This window comes from Schistocerca americana, chromosome 1 (assembly GCF_021461395.2).
Source record: "Schistocerca americana isolate TAMUIC-IGC-003095 chromosome 1, iqSchAmer2.1, whole genome shotgun sequence".
In the NCBI taxonomy this organism is placed as follows: domain Eukaryota; kingdom Metazoa; phylum Arthropoda; class Insecta; order Orthoptera; family Acrididae; genus Schistocerca; species Schistocerca americana.
Genome location: NC_060119.1, coordinates 628,879,704 through 628,896,140, shown reverse-complemented (window position 1 = coordinate 628,896,140; position 16,437 = coordinate 628,879,704).

Here is a 16,437-nt window from a genome sequence, read left to right as displayed (position 1 = left end):
ATCGTCTACTCTTATTATTCCTTCTTAGTTCTTGTATACTACCCGTCGCTCCCTATGGCTTACCCACTATTTTTCTCACAATTTCGAAATAAAATGTGAGACAGACAGCAGCAATGAATTGAAGAATATGAATTATTTTTTCATAGTGGATCTGTAGGTCGTCAATATATAACAATGTAAGCACCATTTTATGTACCGTCTACAACTTTTAATTCACCCAGTCTGTGTCAAAATATTTAACGAAAATTTGATATACGGGAAAGATAATTGAAGTAAACCCATACGTCAAATTATGACTCCAGGCGCTAGAAGTTCGTAAAAACTGACGAAGTTTAAGCATCTTGCGTTAGTACACCTTAAGCGCCGTTGAAATTCGTGTAGCTCACTGTGTTATGCAGGGAGCGCAATTGAAATTGTCACCCAATTAACATCCTCAATAACTGAATACAGGAGCGCGGATTTTCGCCGTAACATCGCCTCTCTATTGGAGGAGACTTGTGGTTTCTGAGGAAAACTTGTTACCGTGCAACGGAGGGAAGACTTTATCCGCACTCATGTTTCCAATTTGCTGCACATCTGGTTGGCGAATTGAGCCGCGAGCGGAGTCGCGCTCCCTTTGTCCGACCACGCATTCACTCTCGCTCTTCGAGGAAATATGCTGTCTGCTTTTGGAAGAACCTGCGTGTTGTTATCTCCTCTGTAAACATAAAAGCAGCTGGTTGTGCGAACACGACAAAGGCTTTAAGTAGTCTGTTGCCCCGAGCATTTAATTACGCATGAGATGTATGGGGCAGTTTGCTAAAGAAGTAAAATTTTGTAAAAGAAATGGAAATCGTGCTGCACATATCGAACTCGAAAGACCAGGTGTCAGAATTGATTTACGGTGAACGTAAGATAAAGTAAACCGAGAGTAATGGATGAAGTTGCGTCTTGTGATGCTGAGCGGCGGAAATTTTGGAAACGTGTGACATGTTCCTATGGGATCAAACTGCTGAGGCTATCGGTCCCTAGGATTACACACCGCTTAATCGAACTTAAACTAACTTACGCGAAGGACAGCACACACACCCAAGCCCGATGGAAGACCTTAACCTCCGACGGGTGGAACCGCACGAACCGTGGCAAGGTGCCTTGGACCACGCTGCTACCCTGAGCGACGAGTGTCGCTTCTATCTGTGGCGTTCAGGTCGGCGTCAGTGTGTCCATACGCGGCCTGTTGAAAACTCGCAGCAAGGAGCGACTCTCGACATCCATACAACTACAAGTATCATGGTGTGGTAAGGTGTTACATATGAGTACAGGGCTGTGCTGGTAATTTCTGAAGTTACTCTGAATGCTCGCCAGTGTACGGCAGCCCTGTTGTCATGCCCTTGATGACGAATGCCAAAGCATTGAGCCTCACTTCTCATTTCCCCCACAGCCACGCCGCGCTTCCTGAGCGCGCTGAGGGGAAGAGAAGAAAACAGTGAACGTGCCGCATTTAAATGGCACTGTAGACGTACTGCACATTATTTTATATTGCACGTTTCTCAACAACATAGGTTACAAACAAAACAAATTTTCAGTATTATTTAATTATTTTTGGCGCACTGAAGACATAGTATAAGTTTTATATGGTACGAACTGACGGCAGACTCAGGCAGTTTCAAAGAGTTTCGCACTCAAGTGCATATTGTAATCGTGACTTATTTAGTTTCACGATCGAAAAAGGTCTTTCGTACAAATATGTCGAGCGACATATTTTACCAGTTTTACAGCCTCAGTATGGTGACTTGGAAACTCTACAAGAGGAAAGCAATGCAGATGTCGGGGACAGTTTTAGCGTAAAAATATGTATTTGTCACAAAACTGGAACCGCCGTGCAGGTGATTCAGTTACATGCACAGGAGCGCTTTCAACAGAAACGGTAAACGACCTGAAAAACAGCACGGAAACAGACGTAAGACTGACATTGTCCTTAAAATATTTATAAAACTATCCTTGCAGTTCTTTGAAGGCCACAGTGAATTCTTCAGCCCTCGCGTTTTTTCAGCGGCAGTAAGTTTAGGGAAGTGGATTGTCTTTGGCAGAAAGTCTCCCTTCTACGACGCGATTTTGTTTTTAAATGCATCCCCATCGAATCAGAAAGACGTTAATGTGCGCACTGTGCAGTCAAGTACCGTACACTTAAAATGGCAGCGCGGGATTAGCCGAGCGGTCTTGGGCGCTGCAGTCATGGACTACGCGGCTGGTCATGGCGGAGTTTCGAGTCCTCCCTCGGGCATGGACGTGTGTGTTTGTCCTTAGGATAATTTAGGTTAAGTAGTGTGTAAGCTTAGGGACTGATGACCTTAGCAGTTAAGTCCCATAAGATTTCACACACATTTGATTTTTGAACTTAAAATGTGGAGTTTGCAATCACTTCCGAATATTCTAATTTTCGTTTCTGCACTGCTTTTCCTTCATAACTTCAACAACAGCGAGTCTTAAACAGAAAAATCTTTCCAGGCACGCCCCTTGACTTATACAACGTTCTTTGCAGTAATATGCTATGTCTCCGTACTCTTCGTTCAGTTCCATTGAAAATGGTTGCAACTGACAAGGGAATAACGCGTGCGACTTTAGAAATTTTACTACTCATACGACCAATTTCTTCACTTGCTCCAGGCCTGCTAATTTAGCACAAAGGCTTTTTCATGGAAAGGACAATCAATCCAATCTGTCTATCGTTGCAATTTTTTGCTCTTTCGTTGTCAGCTAAATCTTTAAATTCTTTCTGCATGATATTGTAAGATCGTTTCATAGCAAATGTGCGGTACCTGTCGTTATGCGAACTGACGAGGAGGAGGACACGACTTTGGGATCACAGGTTTACTTCAGTCTTTGTACCCCTTTAGTAGGCTATTAAAACAACATAATGTGCGTAGTGCCAGACGGTTCAGTTCATGGTGGCCAAGTGATTTGTTGAGTGCAAAAAACCTAATCAGATACCTACTGCATGAACTGGGTGTAGTAGATGTCGTTTCTACATCTACATATATACTCCGCTACCCACCAAGCTGTGTGTGGCGGAGGGCACTATTCGCGCCACAGTCTTATTTCCCTTCCCCCCTCTCTTCCACTCGCGGATCGTGCGAGGGAAAGACGACTGTCTGAACGCCTCAGTACGAGCTCTAATTTCCCTTATCTTTGAATGGTGATCATAGCGCGACTTATAAGTTGGTGGTAATAATATATGCTCTACATCCTCGGTGAAGGTGGGATTTTGGAATTTAGTGAGAAGCCCCTTCCGTTTAGCGTGTCATCTGTCTACAAGTGTGTCCCACTTCAAACTTTCTATAAGATATGTGATCGCGATGGCTAAATGTACCAGTCACGAATCTTACCGCTCTACTTTGGACCTTCTCAGTCTCTTGAATCAGACCAATCTGGTAAGGGTCCCATGGAGACAAACAATACTCTGGGAGACTGTACGAACTAAAGGATTGTAAGCAATTTCCTTTGCTGAAGGATTGCATCACTTCAGGATTCTACTAATGAACCGCAATCTAGAGTTCGCCTTATCTGTTAATTGAGTAATCTGATCGCTTCATTTGAGATCATTTCGAACAGCCACACCCAGGTCCTTGACGGATGTTACCACTTCCAAGGACAGGGCATATATTTTGTACTCGTACATTAATAGGGATTTTCGCTTTGTTATACGCAGCAGGTTACATTTACTAATATTGAGAGATAAGTGCCAGTCATTACACCAACCACTTATTTCCTGCAAATCCTCATTGATTTTTACACAACTTTCGTATGATACTACTTTCCTGTAGACTGCAGCATCATCGGGAAACATTCTAATGCCGCTGTCTTGACCAACAACCAGATCGTTTATGGAAATCGTGAAAAGCAGCGGAACTACTACGCTACCCCGGGGCACACCTGATGTTACTCCAGTTTCTGTTGAAGTCTCCCCATTCAGGATGACATACTCCTCTCTGCCTGTTAGAAAACTTTCTATCCAACCGCATATGTCATCGGATAGACCGTAAGCGCGAGCAAACGACAGTGCGGAACTGAGTCGAACGCCTTTCGAAAGTCGAGGAGTATGGCATCAACCTGGGAGCCGGTATCTAGAGCCTGTTGTATATCATGCACAAAGAGGGCTACCGTCGTTTCCTAAAACCGTGCTGGTTTCTGCAGATGAGCTTCTCAGAGTCTAGAAAGGTCATTATGTCTGAACACAAAATATGTTCCATGTTTCTACAACAAATCCATGTCAGTGAAATTGGCCGGTAATTATGTGCATCCGATTTTCTACCCTTTTTATAGATTGCTGTGACCTGGGTCTTCTACCAGTCCCGTGGAACTTTCCGCTGTTCCAGTGATCCCTGATAGATGATGGATGGGAATGGTGCTATATTTGTAGCATAGTCAACATAAAATCTTACGGGGACACCGTCTGGGCCAGATACCTTCCTGGCGTCTAAGGATCTTAACTGTTTAACAATCCCAGATACACTGAACACTATGTCAACCATCCTTGCGTTTGAAACTTCCTGGCAGATTAAAACTCGCGGCCTTTGCCTTTCGCGAGCAAGTGCTCTGCCAACTGAGCTACCCAAGCACAACTCACGCCCCGTCTTCACAGCTTTACTTCTGTCAGTACCTCGTCTCCTACCATCCAAACTTTACAGAAGCTGTCCTGAGAACCTTGCAGAACTAGCACTCCTGAAAGAAAGGATATTGCGGAGACATGGCTTAGCCACAGCCTGGGGGATGTTTCCAGAATGAGATTTTCACTCTGCAGCGGAGTGTGCGCTGATATGAAACTTCCTGGCAGAGCACTTTCCCGCTAAACGCAAAGGTCGCGAGTTCGAGTCTCGGTCCGGCACACAGTTTTAATCTGCCAGGAAGCTTCATATCAGCGCACACTCCGCTGCAGAGTGAAAATCTCATTCTGGATCCTTGCGTTTGTTCAATAACTGAAAGGGGGAATGGTACTGCAGTCCTCTACCGTAAACGAGTTTTTGAAAGCTAGGTTTAGAATTTCGACCATCTGTTTATCATCATCCGTTACATTACCCGTACTATCAGCAAGAGAAGGTATTGAATTATTTGTAGCGTTCATAGATTTTATGTACGAACAAAATTTTTAGGGGTTATTTTTAGAATCTGCAGATAAAATATTGCAATCAAATTCGTTGAAAGAATCTCTAATTGACCTTTCGACAGCTGCTTTCATTTCGCATAATTTCTGTTTGTCAGAGGCAAAGTGACTACGTTTAAAAGGACTGTGCAAAATTGTCTGCTTTCTCAGCAACTTCCTAATATCTTTGTTGAACCAAAGTGGATCCTTTCTGTCCGCTATATTTTTCCTAGGCACATATTTCTCTAGCATGTGGACAATACCTTAAATTCCGACCAAAGATGCTCAATATCTTTGCGTCCCGCGGTGGATGAAGATATTCAATAATGTAACTTTTATTTTCTTTCCAAAACAAGAAAACTCTACGCTGGTTTTTTTTTTTTTTTTTTTTTTTTTGCAACTTTCACTGAAATAGAAGCAACAACGACATTATGGCCGCTAATATGTTCCCATCTCGAGTTGGTTTTCTAACCAATTGCTCAAGGTTGTATGTTGAGAGCTCTCCTAGAATAACTTCACAGGAGTCTTTGTTCCTGCCCCTGTGATAAACGTGCAATTTTCCCAGTTAATGAACGCCAGATTAAAGTCTCCACATTTAACTAATGGATAATTTGGATATTTATTTCCTATGTACTGAAGACTTTCCCTGAAACGTTCTGCGACGTTTGTTGTGGATGCTGGTGATCTATAAAAACATCCTAATACTATATATGAAGATGGTATCTGTTCTTTCTGACATGTCCGAAAGAACAGATACCATCGGTGACCATGCATCTCTCTTAGAATGAAATGTTAATTAAATCAAGACCCTAAGCAGTCGACAGGCGTTCATATACCTCAACGAGAACAGTTGAAAATGTGTGCCCCGACTGGGACTCGAACCCGGGATCTCCTGCTTACATGGCAGACGCACTACACATCTGAACCACCGAGGGCACAGAGGATAGTGCCACTGCAGAGATTTATCCCTTGCACGCTCCCTGTGAGACCCACATTCCCAACTTAATGTCCACTACAGTCATTAATCGCGGCAGACAATCTTACCGAGTCCAGTAAGAGTTCGGGCAATGCATCCAGCACACAAAAGTTGTCTACGTATCATCAAATACATACAAGACTCACAAGAATATTGGAAGACAGCAACATATTTACCAGTGTAACTGCAATAAAATATTATGATTGCTGCTACAGTCTGACACCGATCGATGTACAGGTAATGTCTCCTCTTGATGGTTGTGGTTCTGGAACGAATTTTAGTATCTATAGTGTACATAACGTTCCGTGTAAGAAATCTCTCTCATACCCTCAGTGTTGTGGATGTGCTGAATCTAAACGTCCCTCACGATAGGACACACACTCATCTTCTCCGGTCATGCCACAACTTAAGCCACAGTAACTTTACAATACAATACATACACATTTTACACAAACAGTGCAGTTGTCTTTTATATCTGTACAGCATCCGATAAAGTTATGGTATACCTACACTCACACTGGCTATATGTATCCACTCTCATCAGTCCTAGGAAATTATCTGACAAAGTCTTACAATCAGCGCTTCTGGAAGGTGCTGCATCCTGCCAAGATTCTCTCATACAAGTGTTATGAAGGACGGGCAGCAGGCACTATGTGTGATAATGAATACCGCACCCTCAGATGAAATGCTTGGAAAGACATCACCAACGTGGGTTGCTGTACTGCAATCATCATCACTGTCGATAGAACAACAAGGAAAATGCGAATTCGTTCTTCCTCGCAGTTCTAACGTGGCACCCCGTCCATAACGTGTTACCCTTCCTGCTTTCAACATACACAAACGTTCTCACCGCTGTGTAGAGACTTGTATATCCCAGCACAAAGGATGTCTTGTGAATGATTGGCTCTTATCGAATTTACCCACCGAATTACTGATGCTGTAGGTGTGGAAGCACCGTCCTCCTTTTGTTTTTCTTCCTGCACGCAAGACTTTCAGCAGCAAAAAACTATTTTACAGTGATCGCCATATTGCACTGACAACTAAAACTCGCAATGTGCCCTACATTCCATCAAATACGGACTCTTACTCAGTTACAATGCTCTCCCACTGAGCATAAAACTGATCTCCAACCCAGCAATATATCATCGCGTACTGTGTCGATGTAGTAAACATACAATTCGTATCCTACGCCATACAAAAATCACCCCTTTTACATCATTTGTACATATACTGCGAAGACAGACAGCACCGTAGATACACTCACGGCACTAGATATTTCCCTGCAACGTTGGCGGTCATCCACTCACGGCGGGTGACCAGAACGCCCTCAGTGGGCCGAAGTCACTCTCAGAACTGTTCTACAAATTCGGCATCGTTCCCCCTCGACACAAACGCGTTACTATTTCTGGTCCGGACCTGCTTCCATGCTTGCTTTTTTCTACACACATCTCCAGACTCTGGGATTACAAGAACAAATATATTTTCGCATTGTTGGCACACAGCAGTATCCTACCGATCGCTCACGCAACGTAATTCTGAAGATGCAGACTGGGAATTATTTCACAAAAAACCGGAAACTTAAGCTAGGTGGAGTATGCTCTAGACCACTGAGCAACTAGAAACTTATCCCGTCGAAACAAATAGAGGAAATAGATGTTTCCACACGTGAGTACTGATGTTGGTGATGTAACAGATTCCAAATCATCCCTATAATTTACATAGTCAACTAAGGTGTTTCTCATATCAAGAGAACTGGCAAACTTGTCTTCCACCTGCTAGATGCACACACCACAATCGATATTCTCTCAACTAAATAAAGATGTGAAATGTGAAGAAACAGTCAAGCGAGCAATTTACATGAGAGGGAATAATGGCCCAGTGCAAAAACATGTCCATATTGAATCTCATCAAATTTCCATTTGATCACAATAGCTATCTAAAACATACCAAGTGTTAGTTCACTATTCAGCTGTCTCCATTCAGACGGCCTCTGCCGTTATCTGGAAACGTGAATCATTCCCATCACATGCCACCCATAGACGGAATCATCCTACGAAATCGGTAACATATACATATATTTGATCGCTATACTTACAATTAAATGTTATGATTGTGGTCTCAGTTGAACGACAATCAACAGTGAGCAAAATATCGGAATTACACGCTGCTGACGGCTGCGGCTCTGGAAACAGAAATGTCTGTACCATCGTTAGCACTTTACTCTTCCCTCTGCTATCACAGTATCCCACGTCAAATCCATAACTTCCTTTTTGCACATGTCTGACCACAAACACATACTTTATAAGCCCGATGCTCAAGGTGTACCTATCACACATCCCCTACTACTGCTAAGTATAACACTTCGCCAATAAAAGATTGCCTACGATACGAAATAGCACTGAGACAAAATCAGCGATGGGTGGACATGTCTCATTAGTTTTCCTTGTGAGTGGTACCATTCTGTTTTAGAAAGATAGGCGTAATCTGCCAGATGTTAAAAAACCCGATCACAACAACTACTGCATGTTAATGTCACAAGCGGTCTTGGTTCTACAGGTGCACACTAGTATCCATGTCAAAAGCTATACTTGCTTTATAAATCGAGGTATGACATTATCTCTGAATGAGGTGGTTTTTCTATCCAGACAAACAGCAAGACAGTGATCGCTGGAGTGTATATTATCAGACCAGCAGTCTGATTACACATAGCCCATTATGTAACATCATGACAAAAACGCTGAATTTTGAAAGTGATTCAGCTAAGGAACATGGTACGTAACTGGTATTTGCAACTCCCTCACGCCGCTAGACATTTCTCCAATATGCGTAATATATCCGCGTTAAAGGATAACAGAGAGTGGACTGGGTGATCGATTGAGATGGAGCTGTAACAACGTATGATTTTATGGTAGACCGATGATGCATTCTAGAATGGGAGAAATTGCTACAGATCAATTTTTCCACTGTTCTGTCAGGATGCATTAGCCATGTGACAACCTGCGTTCAACTTGTATACGTTCACGTCTTCTGTATGTGATTTAAAGCACTGTCTACTTGCGATCGTTAATGGCAAACCTGTCAGTCATCAGAGGACTTGCATCTCATGTGTGATGAAACGTGACACTTTCCTGTAAACGAACTTTGATTTATGCGATGTACTCCATCCCCCTGTCACATCTCGGGTGTAATATCGAGACTTCAGCTACATAACTAAGTTAGCGACAGGTGTTTGTGAGGTACTGCAATCCCCACGTATAGATTTGCATGATAGATGTCGTGTTTACAGATTTAGTGGCTGAATGACATAATTTTCACATGTTGGATGCTGCTGGATTACATCATGGAACAGATGACAGCACTCTCTGGTGGTGGTACTGTGTACTAGGTCCAGACATCGTGGTGAATACACTGTTTCCCGCCATCTTGGATAATGGTACTTGCATTGTCAGCTGTCATGATCACCATCTTGGATTACATTACAGAACAGACAACAGCACCCTTTGGTGGCAGTACTGTGTACTAGGACAGTTTTACTCTGAACCCAAGGCGACTACACTGGATGGTAGTAGTGCATCTAATTGTTTAACTAAATAGTGAATGCAAAATAATAAATTTCATGGCAGATTAAAACTGTGTGCCAGACCAAGACTCAAACTCAGGACCCTTGCCTTTCATGGGCAAGTGCTCTACCCATTGAGCTACTCAAGCACGACTCATGACCCATCCTCACAGCTTCAATTCCGCCAGTACCTCATCTCTTACCTTCCAACCTTCACAGAAGCTCTTCTGCTAACCTTGCAGGACTAGCACACCTGGAAGAAAGAGTATTGTGGAGACATGGCTTACCCACAGCCTGGGGGATGTTTCCAGAATGAGATTTTCACTCTGCAGCAGAGTGTGTGCTGATACGAAACTTCCTCACAGATTAAAACTGTGTGCTGGACTGAGACTCGAACTCGGGACCTTTGCCTTTCACGAGCAAGTGCTCTACCAACTGCTAAAGGCAAAGGTCCCGATTTGAGTCACGGTCCGGCACTCAGTTTTAATCTGCCAGGAAGTTTCATATCAGCACAGACTCCGCTACAGAGTGAAAATCTCATTCTGAAAATAATAAATACTTATGTCCAGCACAGTCTGAGTCCTCCCCCACCAATCCCTAGGATGAGGTGGCAGTCAGGTGACTTTTGTTAGTGGAAACAGCTCAACTGCCCTTTCTTTCCCGCCATTTTCTTAGGTTAGTAGAGATAGCCCAATTGACCTATCTTTATCGCCAAAATTCAAACATCCCACCAGTTCATAGAAGGAGGTGTCAGTCAGGTGACTTAGGTTAGTGGAGGCAATCCAAATGACCTATCTTCCCGCCATTTTCTTAGGTTAGTAGAGATAACCATGGTGTGATGCATTATCCTGAAGGAATTTGAACTTCCCACCATTTTCTGGGGTAGGGGGTTAGGTTAGTGGATGTGGCCCAATTGACCTATCTTCCCGCCAAAATTCAAACTTCCTGCAAAAATTCAAACTTCCTGCCAAACTCCACCATCTTGGATGACATCATGTGCTGTTGCCAAGTCTACACACAACCATCTTGGATGACGTCATCACTGCCATCTTGGATACATCTGGTAACAATGCAGTGTGTGCTCATCCAAGCCTTGCCCCAATACTTGCGTGAAGTTTGGCACACCGTGTCTGGCCCTGATGTAAGACCTCGAATTGCAGTTCATACCACAAATGTCCCAACAAATGTATGGATCCTTGAATTTCATGTGCAGTCCACTGATTTGTCACAATATAGCACATCTGTGATACAGTGGGAAGGCGTATACTTTTATACCAGCCTTCAGTCAGTAATCTTCGTGAGCTGGCAGTACGTGTTCTGTGCATGGCAAGAAATTCCTCAAAATGACATGTCTTGTCGTTTGCTTGCAAGTGCGTATTCGTGACTGTGGGTGTCACACCTCGTACTGATGTTGATGATGGGCCTCAGTTCCAAACGAATTTAATGTGTAAATATTGATTACTTGTTATTTTTGTTTGATATACATCGAACTGATACACCATGTTGTTACATTTTCTGTTTCCAACAGTGTAGATCAGAAATCCAATAGCCGAAGGAGATGCTGCACGAACCAACGTGTTTGACGAGGTTTCTTAAGTAGGAACAATCTGTGTTATCTCTGTGGAAACAGTAGTGTTTGATTTTGGTATAACTATCGCGATCGTATTTTTTAAGTGTGATCCGTAAGCTTTTTATTCGCTGAAAGTGCCGAGGAGATTTCATGGGGCAAGTTAGACCTTAAACGGAGACTGTTCTCACTGCATATTTCCAGTGAAGTACTCAAACATTGGAATTCATGACTCTACTTGCGATGTTACACGACGATGTTGCGACTTATTAACGCAGCCTCACAGATGAAAGCGAGAGTCTCGATACATAGAAACCTATGTCAACAATGCGGCCATTAGCAACTGACTTAAAGACTAGAATGATTCGACATATTTCGTGACTCATCGGCGTAGTCTGTAACCCTAAAAGAACATATGACCAGTTGAGTTACAGATACACTCCTGGAAATTGAAATAAGAACACCGTGAATTCATTGTCCCAGGAAGGGGAAACTTTATTGACACATTCCTGGGGTCAGATACATCACATGATCACACTGACAGAACCACAGGCACATAGACACAGGCAACAGAGCATGCACAATGTCGGCACTAGTACAGTGTATATCCACCTTTCGCAGCAATGCAGGCTGCTATTCTCCCATGGAGACGATCGTAGAGATGCTGGATGTAGTCCTGTGGAACGGCTTGCCATGCCATTTCCACCTGGCGCCTCAGTTGGACCAGCGTTCGTGCTGGACGTGCAGACCGCGTGAGACGACGCTTCATCCAGTCCCAAACATGCTCAATGGGGGACAGATCCGGAGATCTTGCTTGCCAGGGTAGTTGACTTCCACCTTCTAGAGCACGTTGGGTGGCACGGGATACATGCGGACGTGCATTGTCCTGTTGGAACAGCAAGTTCCCTTGCCGGTCTAGGAATGGTAGAACGATGGGTTCGATGACGGTTTGGATGTACCGTGCACTATTCAGTGTCCCCTCGACGATCACCAGTGGTGTACGGCCAGTGTAGGAGATCGCTCCCCACACCATGATGCCGGGTGTTGGCCCTGTGTGCCTTGGTCGTATGCAGTCCTGATTGTGGCGCTCACCTGCACGGCGCCAAACACGCATACGACCATCATTGGCACCAAGGCAGAAGCGACTCTCATCGCTGAAGACGACACGTCTCCATCCGTCCCTCCATTCACGCCTGTCGCGACACCACTGGAGGCGGGCTGCACGATGTTGAGGCGTGAGCGGAAGACGGCCTAACGGTGTGCGGGACCGTAGCCCAGCTTCATGGAGACGGTTGCGAATGGTCCTCGCCGATACCCCAGGAGCGACAGTGTCCCTAATTTGCTGGGAAGTGGCGGTGCGGTCCCCTACGGCACTGCGTAGGATCCTACGGTCTTGGCGTGCATCCGTGCGTCGCTGCGGTCCGGTCCCAGGTCGACGGGCACGTGCACCTTCCGCCGACCACTGGCGACAACATCGATGTACTGTGGAGACCTCACGCCCCACGTGTTGAGCAATTCGGCGGTACGTCCACCCGGCCTCCCGCATGCCCACTATACGCCCTCGCTCAAAGTCCGTCAACTGCACATACGGTTCACGTCCACGCTGTCGCGGCATGCTACCAGTGTTAAAGACTGCGATGGAGCTCCGTATGCCACGGCAAACTGGCTGACACTGACGGCGGCGGTGCACAAATGCTGCGCAGCTAGCGCCATTCGACGGCCAACACCGCGGTTCCTGGTGTGTCTGCTGTGCCGTGCGTGTGATCATTGCTTGTACAGCCCTCTCGCAGTGTCCGGAGCAAGTATGGTGGGTCTGACACACCGGTGTCAATGTGTTCTTTTTTCCATTTCCAGGAGTGTAGTTACTGCGTTGGAGGGAGGGCGCTCTTGTTACCAAGGCGAAACGAACAGTTGAGAGTGTCACGTGTGTGAGACATACAACCGCGTACTTGACAGTCGAACGGAGTGGACAAGAGAAGCGATATAAGCGCATTCGATCACAAGCAGATCGTCTTCGAGGCTGTGCTGGTACTGGGATGGTTGGCGTTGGAGGGTTTGCCGTGAGTACCTCGAGCCACAGTAAATTACCATAGCCAGTGTCAATTGCCGTTTACAACGACGCCTTGTTCACAGTGGTAGCCGTCAACTGTCACGAGCTCAGTGAGACAAATCGTTCGCCGAATCAGCGCTCGACAACAACAACCAGTGAGAAGCATATCATCCAGAAACACTTCCCCACTGTGGGAACAGACGTCCGTGCACAGGACACTGTTTAGTCAGGGTGCTGGAACATCGTCATAGACGGTGTAGTCGTGACAGTCGTTGGTACATGCCGATGGCAGAGTACGAGTGCGGTCAGATTCGCATGAGGCGCAATGGGGTGCCTGTGGCCATTGTCATGTTGAGGACGTTTACGTTGGACAAATCCTCTGCCACTGTCTCTCATAGGTGAACAGTATTGGACTACTATAAATAAACATTCGTTTTCAACGCCGCGTATTTTCGGAAGTATTGAATGTACTAAAACATGAATAGAAGCGTAAACTCTCCAACTTGGCATTTTGCACTCTACAAATGTTCTATGAGTGCCTGTCTGCACACACAACACACGCTCAAGCGCTGCTCAAGCTCGTTCCGTAGCTTATGTAGCGACATCCTGCCATTGCTTATCGCAGCAGCATTGATGCACTCCAGTGATCTAGGCAGTGAGAGTACGTCAACACGATTCTTATTGCGCCTCCAAAGGAAAATGTCACAGGGTTGCCATTGGAACGAGCTACATAATCTTGACCATAGTGGCGATGGAAAATCCGTCATTCAGGCAGCGACAAACATCGACGCTCCTACCAGGGGCTGAACCATCTTGTCGTAAGATGAAATTCTCGTAATAATCAGTCATAAAACAACCACAGTTGCAACATATTAAGGTAACAGGTACGCACCACAGTCTTCTTACAAAAGAAAAATGGCCTATTACTGCTTTTTCAGCGAAGCAGGGTAGCCACGCGGTCTGAGGCGTCTTGCCACATTTCGCGCGCCTCCCCTCCTCGTAGGTTCGAGTTCTCCCTCGGGAATGGGTGTGTGTGTGTGTGTGTTATCCTTAGCGTAAGTCTGTTTAAGTTACATTAAGCAGTGTGTAAGTCTAGCGACCAATGACCTCAGTAGTTGGGTCCCATAGGAACTTACCACCACCACTGCTTCGTCTGTGACACCGCACACAAAACAACCTTCAGGACGGTACACACCGGCCAAAGGACGACAGATACTGGATTCGGCCGAACGTTGGTCACCATTGCATTGGCATTCGGTATCTCATCTACGCGAGCCAAGGGATTCAGCCACGTGGAATCACAGTTGTCTCTGATAACTTGTCGATGTTGCTCTTGTTTCGTTATTGTAATAAATCAGAGTTTTAATTACAGTTTCACCCGCCGATATTATGAGGGAAGAAGATGATTTAGCAGTCGTCGCATGTGTATCACTTATTTAACTGCAAGAAACTGATCACCAGGAAAAGAAGAAGAAGAAACGTCCTTGCTGGTCGACCTCTGTCTTAAAAAGTACGAAGCAGTGTCGGGGAACAAAATTAATGTCTGACCTTGAAAGGTGGCTATACTGAGTCACAGCGCAAGAAATCGCGCCAAAGAGCTTTATTCCGTCGCCTCCACTGGCAGTGCTTGGTCAGAAGTTGTGGTGGTGAGTGCTTTGCTGAGAGGATGTCGATAGCTGTATTATTTGAGGCCATGTCGTGTGCAATTGTTTTGATGGGCTAGACAGCAGATGTTGTTCTAATGGAAATGTTGTAATAATCAGAGTGTATTTTTAGTCAATATATATGAAGGTAAAAAACATTTTTTTATTTTTTTTAAATTTCCTAACTAACAATGTCTCTTGGTCACAGGTTCAGTCAACAAAGCATCTAGCTTGAGTTCATGTATTAGAGTGTAATTCTGGTTTTTATGTGCAATTACAGTATTTCAGTTTTATTTAAATAATTCACTGTAAATGGAATTTAAAATATCTTGTCTTATTGAGGAAGAACCGTGCCAGATGTGTACGTTGAATCACACTTCCACACACAGAACAGTTACACTTGTGCCTTGTTGTTTCGTAGCTTTCATAGTTGCTGGGGACTTCATTAATTAATTGTGTTAACGGAAATTTCCTTCCGTTCTTTGTTGTTATTCTATGCAGTCAGATTGTGTACTAATACTAGTCAGGGCCCACCGGTTACGAGACTTCGTAGCCGTACAATAGCTACTAAAACTTATAATTATTTGCATTACAAATAATTAAGCCCCCATGCAACCTTAAAGCTGAATTGAAATATGGGCTATTTCATAATTTTTTCCTAATGAACGGTAGAGATTTTTAATTGTTGTTGAAGTGTGTAGGTCGTAAAATTTCCAAAAATAATGTCTCTCTTAGGAAAGCTGTACCAGCAGCAGAAAGTTAACAGTCACTCCCAGTTTTGTTTGTTTCTCTTTCTCGTTCACGGTGAAAATGTGTCAATAATGACACCATTTACGTTTTCACGTTGTGCACATCATTGTCTAATAGATGAATTACTTCCCTCCAAGCATCTAGTCTTTTCAGTTTGTTTTTAAAATCGCAGTTCGTAGGAGCCCATACGTATTCCCATTCACGATCTCTTCGTATTTCACTCTCTTCTCCAGTATTATTAAACAGAATAAATACGCACCCCCAGCAGGAGCAGGCATTGCTTGCAGGAGAAACAGCGACTGCTGACGTTAAGTTTTAACTGCGACTATGATTCAAATTGGCTATTTATCTGGTAATAAATATACGACCAGTCGCTTTTTTTAGGTTTTTTGACACAATATATTCACCCATAAACATGTTTCCGAGCCACTGCAGGCTCATCATCAGATGGAGGTGTTACAGAAACATTATGCTGTGGACCAAGTGTAGCTAGATGGAGTGCTGGTGCTGCTGGCGAAAATAACGGAAATTTAGTAATTGGTGACGAAGCGTTTACGAAACCAGAAGTTTTTTGTGTTTCAGATACTTACAGTGCACTGCCTTGTGGTATCCATATCAAATCTCTTTCTACGATCCACATTATTAAGTTACGTACACAAATATGCACAGTATTTAGCTGCATTTGGTTCTGCACTGATTCACAGAAAGTAAACACTGTTGTCTTTACAAGGAATATGGATATGGTAGATATTACACTTTACTACATTACGGTC